Genomic DNA, 12460 nt, shown 5'->3' on the forward strand with positions numbered 1-12460 from the left:
GCACACCCTTGAAGATCAAATGTGAAGTGCAATGAAAACCCTGCCTCAGTTCCTGGGCAGCCAGCAGAGTGAAGAATGACTACAAACAGAAGTTCCCCCTAAATGCAGATTGATCTGTGGCGCTACAAAGTAGGAGGCAATTACTGTAAAAGACTGGAATTGTATCTATTAATTTACTTTTGTTTGCTTGTACAAAGTAGGTTGTTTCTTTATTCCTTTTTATTCCCTTTCAAGCCAGAGAACAAATTTACTGCAAGGCTGAACAAACGAGCCTTTGAAAAAAGCCCTCATACCTAACAGAACAACTCTACCTTATACACGCATGCAAAATAGAAGATATTCCATTGCTTTAGCTTCATTTTTCTTTTGTTCAGACATTTCTGTGGCAGTCAGTGGAAAGACAGCTGTTGTATGGGAGGCACAGTAAATGCTAATTAAATAAAATATTAAAACAATCTGCAACAAAGTTGAGTAGAAGTGATCAACAACAGATTTCCTTCTGTATTACTCAGAACTTTGTGCATTTCTATATCACTTGGTAATAATGCATAACGCACGTACTTTATGTGGTATTGAAATATTATGCCATGGACAATGACATAAGATCATAAGAAAAACCTCAAACAGCATTTCCACAGGGTAGCAGTTAGCCAGTTATGTCTTGATATCAGAGCCTGGACAGCAGCCCTGAAATTGTCTAAGTTGAGGAATATGTGAGAAAACCCACTTTGGTCAGTATCCTAAATAGAAGTTAATATTCATTTATATATTTTTAATCAGTTACGGTCTGCTTTAAGTTACCTGCTCAGCCTACCTACTTCGGCACTGTTTAACATTAGTCACCAGATGAGAACGACTTTCCTGGGAATGGAGGTGTGGTTTTAGCAAGCCTGCGCTCACTTCTACGTCAGTGCAGGAAAAGATGTTTTTGTCCTTTCTGAACCCTTTAAGTAACACATGCAAATGATGACTCTTTCAGATATGTTCAGACTCCCTGTATTTAATGATGGAAAGAGGGAAGAAGGGATTTTTCAGAGGGTTAAACCATACCTTAATCACAGCCAGATGCCTGGCTGCAATGGGTGTTTGAGGAGTGGTACCCCAGGGGCGTTTTCACAGTTGCGTGGAGATTGTACCCACGTGCATGTCTATGTCAAATAAGGAGTAACCTAACAGTCACCCTCCAAGGAAGGAGCCAGTCTGCTGTTCACTGGAAGGGAAACCTGATAACATGTCCCAACAGAAACCACAGGGTATATTACATCTTTCATGTAAGTGTTTATGGAAATGGGCAGCTACGAGGACCTGGCTTACACAGTCCTGTTGTTGACAGGGAGGCAAGCTTTCAAGCTTACATAGAAAAGAATTGCAAGAAGTAATAGTGCCAAGGAACAGCAGGTGCTGAGGACTTGACCTCTGTATCATATGTGTGTCAGGGAGTTTTACCTCAAAGTAGCACTGCTCTGGCCCGTACGCTGAGTGGGGCCAGAGTGCACCTTGCATTTTAGTTTCATCTGAAAGTCACCCTGTTCTTGTGTCCTGTGAGTGCTCCACGGTGTGAGCCAAAGCTCCGCTGGGGGAATGGGCCGGAGGTTTTCTTCAAAAGCACACTCCTGATTCATGCTGAAGTACCAGTGGGGATGTGCCCTTGGGCATTTCGACATCAGATATGCTGGATGGAATCAAACCCTAGGATAGTTTGGCAACTGGCTGAAGCTATTGCAGGGCTGTTAGCAACTACCCTTGGGAACCTGAGGTAACAGGTAAGTTCCTAGAGGACTGGAAAAGAGGGAAGCCAGCTCCAGGATCTCTGATGCTTTCCTGGTCCATTTGCCTATCAGCGGGTAGAAGGTAAGATGGTGTGTAGGAGCAGCTAACGAGGACAAAGAAAACAAGCATCAGGTGTGATCCCCCATATTAACTCCTTGGGAAAGGAAAGACACTGCACTCTTACTGATGCTACTGGAAGACGGGAAACCACAAACACTTTGGATTACAAGCCTAAAATCCTAAAAGATCTTGACCCAATGAGCAACGGTGTGAATAAAGAGGGTGAAATTCAGTCAATGCAAGGTCAAGGTCATATATTTAGCAATAACCAGATACACAGACACTGTCTGTAGAAACACTGGCTCGGCAGAAGTTCTGCAGAGGAAGATATGGGGCTTGTAGTCCACATGGTGTGAACATGTTATGTGGCTACAGAAAAAAGCATGTGCTGAGTGTCACAGGCAAGTCACACAACATAGTCTTTCTGTTCGAGTCAGTACTGACAAAAACCCAGAGGGAGTGCAGAGACCTCCACAGTTCACCATAGCTCAAGAATGTGGGCAAACTGGAGAGGCCAGTGGAGAAGTCCTTGAAAAACGTGGTCTGTAGGACAGATTCAGATGGGGTTGTTTCCCAGTCTCTCAAGGGAGAGCTGATACTTGCCTTCAAAGCTGTCACAGACCAACAAGTAGGAAGGAAGTATGCCGTGCTCTGTATTCGCTGTAGGTAGACAGCAGTGATGGTTTTCAACTGCAGGTAGAGACACACAGGCTAAACACGAGGAAAAACTTTCTATAGTTTAGGATAATCAAGCACTAGAATAAACTGTCTAGGGAGGCTGCAAACTCACCACCACTGGAAGTTCTGAAGAGCAGGAATGCTTGAAATACTGGTCCTGCCCATTGATATGGCCGGTCCTGCTTATATTTTAGGGATGGAAGTGGTGACCTCCTAGCTCTATGTACGGAGCTCCTAGCTCCAGCTCTCTAGCTCTGCGTTTCTATCAGGAGACACAACCCAGCCAGCCCTTCTCTCCACATTGCCAGTCTATGGTGTTGGCCAACCTACACCCAGAGAACCAGTTACCATGACTGGGTGTCGTGGTTTAACCCCAGCCAGCAACTAAGCACCACGCAGCCGCTCACTCACACCCCCCCTACACAGTGGGACAGGGGAGAAAAAAGAAAAGAAGCAAAACTCGTGGGTTGAGATAAGAACGATTTAATAGAACAGAAAAGAAGAAACTAATAAAGATAATGATAACACTAATAAAATGACAGCAGTAATAATAAAAGGATTGGAATGTACAAATGATGCACAGGGCAATTGCTCACCACCCACCGATCCATGCCCAGTTAATCCCCGAGTGGTGAATCCCCCCCCCCCCCCCCCCTCTCCCCCCCCCCCCCCCCAGTTTATATACTGGGCATGACATCACATGGTATGGGGTATGGAATACTCCGTTGGCCAGTTTGGGTCAGCTGCTCTGTCTGTGTCCCGCCCCAACTTCTTGTGCCCCTCCAGCTTTCTCGTTGGCTGGGCATGAGAAGCTGGAAAATCCCTGACTTTAGACTAAACACTACTCAGCAACAACTGAAAACATCAGTGTGTTATCAACATTCTTCTCATACTGAACTGAAAACACAGCACTGCACCAGCTACTAGGAAGACAATCAACTCTATCCCAGCCGAAACCAGGACACTGGGTGTCCTAGCTTCAAGAAAAAAACAGTCATTCTCCACTTTGGAAGGCAGGACATTGCTCTACAGCCCATGTCAGACTGCAGTTCTTGCAGTGGTGTTGGTACCACATCTGAAATCTTCAGATATCACAAGACAGCCACCAAAAACCACAGGACAGGTTTTGAAGCATGCCTGGAGAGAAAAATCTTTTAAAGTCATCCTCCATCATGATGCAAGAAAAATAAATCATTGATCATTCTTTGAAAAAATAATAATTTTCTCTTCTTCATAATGTGGTGCTTCCGGTGGAACACAAAACACTGTTACTTTTACAACAGGGTCACAAAACCTGAAATGCTCTGTCAGCTACATAGCATTAAAAAAAAAAAAAAAAAAAAAGGGAATTACAAGCTGCCTGTACCTTAGAAAAAGCAACTCACTGTGTTCAGAGTAGTGATTGCGATTGCATCTCTCAGCTATTGCAGGATATTCCTGCCAAGGTGTAGCAACTTAGAAGGAGCCTTTGATAATCTAATGTCTCTTCTTCCTTGCCCACCACAGTTTTGCAAGTGCAAACCGTGTGGTGCAATTTAATGGCTCCTGCAGCAGCATCCACCTCCACAAGCACCTGCCATGACATATTGCCGCAATATTTTATCCATTTAATTTGTCTACTTTATCCATTTAATTTTTATTCGTCTTCACTCAATGCTCACAAGACCTTCAAAGGGAAAAAAAGTTTGATGTGAATGATTTCTGCAAACTGCAGCTCAGGTAATAGTTTGGAAAAGGCCAACAGTATGCTTGTGTTCATGGGTCCAAGCCAGATGCAAACAGTAACCTATCAGCAGATCTGATATGTAAAGAATAAGGGTCAAAAGAGCTAATGGATAGATCCTAGCAGCAATTTTTCATGACATTTTGCACAATTATTTTCTCCTTACAGAAGAGGATCTGGCCTTTTTAAAGGTTGCACTTAGGGCATGGCATTCTTGTATTGAGTTGTATCTAGCCTGATGCGACAAGCAGCGCACGCCTCAAAACAGAGGCAAACCAAACATTCCCCATAGTAAAAAATGAGTGAATAGGTAAGGAAAGCCCATTGCCAAACAGTCAGAAAAAAACTTCCTGATGAGCACCTGCACACAGAGTTCGTGAGACAAGCTGGGTGCTCCTGCGAGCGGATTGCAGCGCGCGGGCTGTCGTGCTGCTTTCTAGCAGTGGCTGCTCTTCCCTTTCACCTGGCAATGCCGAAGTCCCCTGATCCGGTGGGAGCTGAGTCAGGTTCTTTCCAGGGACTGAGCCAGTTGCGGCAGGCTGTGCCTGCAAATCATCTTCCTCCTTCCCCCCTCCCCACCTTTCCCCTTCCCTTTGCTCCCTCCCAGGTGCCGTGTTTCGGCTGCGGTCCACGGGCGCAGGCTGCGCTCCTGCCTCCTGACACCTCGCATCACTTACCTCTCCCCGGGCACTAACCTTCGTAACCTGGAGGGAGGGAAAGGGCAGGGCTACGCATCCCTCCGTGGCACTGCCAGCCCCGCAGCTGTGCCAGAGACCGTGTCGGTATGTAAGCAGCAACCGGCTTTTCCGACATGACACGCAGCTACGCCGGCTACAGCCGCACAAGGCTGGGAAGGGTAGAGCTATCCCTTTTTTCATTAAGCGTATTTATAAACATACAGTACACAAGCATTTTTCCTTTCTTCACAGTGACGGATGATTATATGTCTATGAAATGTTTTCATTTATTTGGCGCCAGAGTAATCAAAATCAGTTGAAACTGTGGCAATGAAGGGAAGGAAAACAAGTAGGCGTGGGATTGACTGTGCCTCTAGCTCCCTGGGCCATCCAAGGGTAGTAGCTGGCAAAAGCGCACCCCTTGCAGATGAACATCTTATTCAGCTGGTAATTGTTCCCAGTCGTGCTCATGGCCTCTGTCCATTAAGGATGTAGCCCTGCATAACTTTAAAAGCAATTGACTCCGCTCTGGAAATGCTGTGGGAGCATCTGAGCCAGCATGTGCGTGACTCCACTTAGGCAGAAGAGAACTGGTCCCAGAAAACCTTTGTGAATGAAATTTTCATGCTTTCATGTCTGCCCCAGTGCAGATTCTGGGTCAGTCCTTCTGATCTCAAACATCCGGTCTAAACGGGTGTTTTCCACTACATAGATACAAAAATATTTCCATTATAAGCCTGTAATGGCTCTGCATAGGCAAGCAAGGGGGACGAGGTAGGACAAGGGAGTTTAGGAGACTGTGTTACAGACACCAATGTAAAAAAGAAAAAAAAACCACCCTCAGAAACAAAAAAAAGCCCACATTTCTCCGCTTGTCAGTTAAGAAAACAACAACATTGTATGTTCGTCTTCTCAAAGCCAGATGGTAAAGATTTCAGCGACGATGTTTCTGTTTGCGTTTCACCCCTCCTCCTTCCCCACATTTTCAGAGTCAGCAAGGACCAGAGCTGGCTGCAAGTCTGCAGATGGCTGCAGAGGTGGCCCATGCTGCTCCTTCCACAGGAGCTTCCCGGGGCATTCCCCGCTTCCTCCAGAAAAAGACGCCGTCCAAGTACTCCACCTCTGACATTATGCACAAGCTGGTCACTGGCCGCATTTGCAAATAATGTGCCTGCAAACCACAGGCTTGATTTAACACCAAAAAGGCTCTGTCTGCTTCGGCTGGTGTCCGGGGCGTGCGTGAAGCTGCATAGAGCAAGTAGCAGGGCCCAGCAGCTGGTTGCAACGCGCAGGGTGGTTAAAGGGGGCTGCAGGTACCGCTTGCCTTTTCTCCTGTCAGAGACTAAGCAGTTGCTCACCTCTGAAAAACGCCTGGTCTTCGGCGGTCAAAAGTGAAAGCTGAACAGCAGCTTCACATGCAACACGGCGATGACTTGAACCGCATGGGATCAGCACAGAAGAGCTGGAATTCATTGTTTGCCTACATTAAAAAGAAAACAAAACAGAACCAGCAATTCAACCACTGAGGTCAAAAAGGTTTGAGGAAAACACCTATTTTCTCACTCCCGGTCAACTTTTTTTTTACTAGGCCCTGTGGAGCAGCTTGAAAACAACTCCAACTTGCCCTCCTCAAAACGGTCATTCCTCTGCCTCTTCTCATTAAAATTATATATAAATATATATTAAAAATATATGTATATAAAAATCAACCTCCCAACCCCCTGAACTGGATCTTGTCTACTGTGCTTACACCTCACTCTGCATTAGTAGACATCATTGAGCATTTCCATATTTTTTTATTAATGGAACAAAACCACATCCCTGAAAAGCAGCAAGAGCTCGGTGTTCACAGCCGTCACTGCCAGTGCAATGGAAACCATCCTTCTGGACAGACCAGCTGCCCTGAGGCCATTCCCCGGATAAGCCCGGCTGCCCTTGCAGGGAGCAGGTCTCCGAGCGCATCCCCAGGGCAGCGAGGGGAACCCACTGCAGGAGGGTGGCCCAGCAAACCGGCTGGCCTCCAGGCTTCCCCCAGGATGGCTGTGCATGCTGGAAGCCGGCAGGCTGTGGAGTCTGCTGTATGTGAGCATGCCTGCTCACACAACACTCCAGAAAAATCATGCTTTTAAGAGGGGAAGAGGGGGAAGAGGGGGAAAAATGGCTTTCGAGACCAGTTGTCTTCTCACTTCAGGGGAATTCGGTAAACAATCTTAATTTCTGGGTAAAACTTGCTTCCCCAGAACATGTCATGTCATCTCGCTGTGGCCACCGCACTGTTTAAGGCCGATTATGTGGAAGTTGCTGCTGCTCAGGGAAACTTGTTAAAACAGCTGGCAAACATCCTGCTGTTTTACTGGCCGGTCTAAGAGATGGCTAAATAATATGGGATAATTTATATGGAGGGACTTTTCCAGCACCTGATACTATAGGTAGTAGGACAGATGCCCATTTGCAGGAGTTGACTATACTTCCTCTTCAAGGATATATTAGACAGCATATGCACTCCAGAGGCTCCAGCCCAAGATGTTTTTCATTTTGATAGACTGCCTCTTGGCAGACGAGCGGGAGCACGGACTTCTGGGGACTCCAACCGCTGTCCTCACAGCTTTCAAAAATGATTCAGGGTGACAAAACTGTAGGACACACAAGCAGTATCCTTATTGATTCCACTTGTGTCTATCTAGTCAGTCTGCAAGGCTGAGCTATTTGCAGACATCAAAAGAAAATTAATGTTACCCATCTGGTAATCTGCAGGTAAATTATCTGTCTATCTCTATAGCAGTAACTGGTTAACTTAAGGTGCCCAAGATCTAAAAGAAGTTTCAGTTTGTCTATTGTACAGCCAAATATAGTGCCTGCCTGGTTAGATCGGTTTTAAAATGTGAATGAGTCTTTATGTGTGTGAGAGAGACAGAGAGAGAGAGAAAGTAAAAGTGGGAAACCAGGCAGGGTCCTAAATCTGTCAAAATACAGTACGATCATGTCAACACATTTAACAGACCACTTGACAGTGGACTGCCAAGTTCGTTCCTATGTTTACAGACATACATTCCATTTATTTACATTCCTCTAAATCCCTTCTCCGACTAAATATAGATGGAATAAAAAAGACCACAACAGTAAAAATTAAGACACAGGAAAGAGGACTCCTCTGGTGAGTCTGGTATTCAAAACAGCAAGATTTCAGTCTTCACCAGGACATGTTAAAGCACAGAAACATCTGTTTCATTCTCCCCATGTTGGAGCTGGAGCAATTGCTTGGGATAAGTCCCCCGCACGGCTAAGAGCAGACGCTGGCTCTCCCAACGCCTGCGCCAAAGCCTTCTCTGCTCCCCCGAAAATTGCACAGGCTTGCTCATCTGCTGGGAGTCTGAGACCTACCGAGGTAAGCAGCATTTATTCCTAGGTGCTCAGGGAAGAAACAGCTGAAAAAAAGCCTACGCGACTTTACCGCAGAGTTCAAAAAGACTCAAGGACTAGACTGCAGGCAGAAAACACGCCGCAAACGCTGCATGCAACTTGTTTTGAATATCACTAAAAACTTGCACTCTCTATTTCTGCTTTTTGATCTGCTCTGCATTTCCTTACATGGCCTGTGAACAGGCCAGCTCTCCACCAGCTGCCATTCCCTGCAGCCCTCAGCAAACTTTGGGGTAGACTCAAAGGATGCCTGTGCACAAGACAATGGTTAAAATTTGGGGGTTTGTGTCTCATCTGTGTTTTTTACCAGATGGACAGAAAACAGCACCCGCTGTGCTGACTTGCAAGTCTTTTAACTGCTCTGCCTTGGTTCCTCCACAACTTAGATAAGGACAGCAGAATGCTCCTGCCTTGTACAGGAAATACATTCATATTCATCTGGAACGTGCTACAGGTGTCAAGTATTACCTGTCAAGTAATTAATTTTAAATGTTACATATGTAATGTTTACAGCAGAGGAAAATACTGTGGGGGCAGAATTAACTGCAAAGAGTTATCACAGCTCTATTGGCAGTATAACAAATTATTTCAGCTATGGAGCTGCGTGGGTATGTTTCTTCTGTGGTGCACTAGAGATCTGTAAAGTCAGGTTAAAAGCACACAGATTAACCTTGATAGTTTAAGTATTTAATTAAAACCTGCATTTATAAGCATCTAATTAAAACTGCACCTTCAATATATTCCATCAGTATTACAGACATGAATTACTTCTCCAAAAGCAACCTACCTCTTCCTTACCCAGCCTCTCATGCAGGGATACGTAGATGTCTGTCAGAGACCCAGGAACACGTACTGTTGGAAGACTTGGAACATCTTAACATTTATAGATAATTCTGCATGTATCAGAAGACAAATGGCTCCCAACTTTCAGGACACTGACTAGTGGGAAGAGGATGAAATCTGAATCAGAACTTTTAAACTGCCTTGTCTTGTGGACCTAGTCAGATATTTAATGTTATTTGGACATGGCTGCTGAGACTAAACTTCTTTCTTACGGTGGGTCTTAGGAAGAGCGTGTTACAGAGTAAGCATCTCCCGCAGCACTGCCTGCTCTCAGCACACAGAGAGCGTAGTGTCCAGAGGTGGCCACAGACAGCACACACCAATCCTAACAGCTAACGGTTGGACGTGACTTTGAATGTTTTACAAAACTGTTAAGTAACCCTCTTCACGTCTTTGTGAGATATGTAAAAATTGTCTCACCTTGAGAAAAAGAAGTGATTAGCTAAAGGCCAGAGAGAGGCTTGTGTTTGAACTCTTTAAGCAATGACTGGAATTAACGCAGCCTCCTAAGTGCCAAAATTTTCTTTTAGATGCCTGGAGCTCCCAGGAAACCATGCACTTCTCTCATAGTGAAACTTTACAAAAGCTGTCACCAGTGTGGAGTAGTCACTGCTGAAATGGTGTTAAAGACAATTATTTTGAACAGTTCTTGTTTTGTGTTTGTTCTAAGGCAGCCGTCATGTTATGTTTGAACTGCAGGCAGGAAGTACTATTGCTGTAAACCACTCCTGTTTCCCTGCAGTTATAAGCTGCAAAGACACTCTCCTTACACTTCTGTAACCTGGAAAAGTCCTAGCTGGATCACCAGTGCAGCCTCATGAATTTATTTTGCAGAGCTGTTGGCATTTCAACATCAGGGAGAGAAGAAACTACTGATCAGTGTGTCCTTTCATGACTGACCTTACACAGGCTTACCGGGCTGGTTATTTTTTCCACACTGACAAAGCAGGGGAAAGCCAACAGGTTTTAGGCTTTCGGGACAGAATCAGTTAAAAAGAGCGCATTATCTCACTATAGCACATGGCTTTCCCACTGGCTTAATGATTGCCCCATCCACCCTGAGCTACCTCGGTCTCTCTTGGTGGTGGAGGCCAGGGCCACCACCGCTCAGATGTCACCTGTGGAGCCCACCACCTAAAGCAAGCGCTTGGCTGTTGTAGTCCTAGGGCTCGTTTGTTTTTAAATGACTGTGGCTTTAGTTATTGCTTGCTAGACTTTTCCATGGATAGGCTCAGTAATTCCAGCGCTCTCAGCTCATGTCTTTGCCTTTGAGTCTCCAACTGGGCTTAAAAATCTGAGCAGTGCCAAATGCCCCGTATTTCTCCCCGGAACTTGCAGGGCTTGAAAAATTAAAGTACTTTTGCTGAGTTTTGTAAAAGAGGAAGGTGTTTAAGAGGGGAAGGAAGGGGCCAAGTTATGGAAATCCCCTCACAGATCCCTTGGAGCTTCCCCACATTTTAGACACCAAGGCATCCCGAGGTGGAGGATACACCCATATGCCTGTGAACAGCACCTCTCCAGCTAACCCAGAGTTTGGAGCTGGTGCTTGTTACTCCATTACAACAGAGCTACCGCTGAGGGCAGGTGCAGATCCAGACCTTCAGCCTTGGTCTGAAGAAACTGCTTGTTTGACCCCAGCAAGGCAAAGTCTTTCCATTAAGCCCAGCTGTGTGCCTCTTTCCCTTGTTGAACTGAAAATAAGAAGTTATTCCATAACTATTTATTAAGGTTTTGCATTCTGTGAGGCCTCTTGCTGGACGCATCTTTGCTCCAGCTGTCGTGTCCAGTTTCCCATCATTTTTCCAGTACAGCTCCCAGATCTTTCCCTCCTCCTCCATCACCAGCTTTTCTCTCTATGCCCCCTAAGCACCCTCACCTTGCACCACTTTGTCTGCTGCCCCCAGGCTCGATGCCCTCAGCTCCCTCCCAAGTGCCACACTCCTCCTCCTGTGTCCCCTGCCCCGGGGGCTGCAGAAGGGCCAGCTGGTGGCTGTGGCTGCACCCGAGCCCGTGGTGCTTGGGCTCCCCAGGTCGGCACGCTGCCTGGCTGGCTTCTGGTACAGGTAGGGCTGAGCTCTACCTGCCCTTCCTGGTAATCTCTGGTGCTTCTACTGACCATCAAAATTGTGGTTGAAAGTGGCCACCTCCCCAGAAGTTACTACAGGGGAACAACGAGAGATCATGCGGCTGGACAGGTATTGTTTCCTTGGAAAGCAACCTAGAAATGCGGGGTGTTCATCTTGGTTGCCTGTTTATTTTGTTTTTCACTGTAGTATTGGTAAGCAAGCATGAAAGCAGACAACACTTTGACAAAGAAGAAAAACATATTTTTCTGCTTTGCAGGAGAAAATGGCCCAGTCAAGAAGAGTGACGTTCGTTCACTTGAACATGGGCATGCTGTGTTATTTGTGGTGCTCTAACACACCTGCCTGGCTTCTAGCTGCTTCTCCAGAGAACCCCCGCCAGGTTCTGCGGTGTCAATGACAGCAGGATCAAGCCCTGAGGCTGAGTGTGCTCTCTGGTCCCAGGTGACAGGAACAGAGCAGGACGCTAGCCAGTCTCCAGGACTGCAGTTCATTGTGGCCTTCTCCCAGCCTGGGAGATTTCTTGTGGCTGTGTAAAAGCCAAAACCACTAACATTTAGTTACCATCATTACTGTTTATTTCGTGTCATATTTTTGCGTTCAGTATCATCTTCTGGTAAAATAATCTTTACGTTCTTTGCTTTTTTGACCTTGTTTGTATTTCTTCTTTCACTCTGTTCTCTGTCTTACTTTTAGATTCCTTTCCCTATGAGATCCCCTCAAATATATCCGTTTGAGTGAGCACTGCAGAGAGATTACAGGATGGGCAACTTTTTACTTTCCTGAGGCTTTGGTTCACATTATCCACGAACTCCAGACAACCTCATTATACTGTACTTTGCCTTTGAAAGATCTGTTCTGCAACCAGAAAGCTATTTACATAGAAAAGGAAGTTTATCTCATACAAAGCACAGCTATCATCTCACTCATATACCAACACACACTGTGTGTGCTAGACAGGGGCCAGAAACCATGTATCTGAAATCTCTGCAGCAGAGGAGTATTCCCGTCTGTGTGCCTGCTCCAGGGGTGAACTCTTGCTTCTGGAATTTGCTTCCTCCAAGAGTTGGCCAGAGCTAGCCTTCGGGGGTCTGGAGGGCACCGTGGTGAGGAGGCTTGCTTTGGCAAGCCCCTGGGCTCTGCTTAGCACATTGTTATGGGGAGACATACAAAATCAAGAAAAGAAAGGCAGTTGTCGGGCCAAA

The sequence above is a fragment of the Accipiter gentilis genome, chromosome 32 (genome assembly GCF_929443795.1).
Source record: "Accipiter gentilis chromosome 32, bAccGen1.1, whole genome shotgun sequence".
NCBI classification, from domain to species: Eukaryota; Metazoa; Chordata; class Aves; order Accipitriformes; family Accipitridae; genus Astur; species Astur gentilis.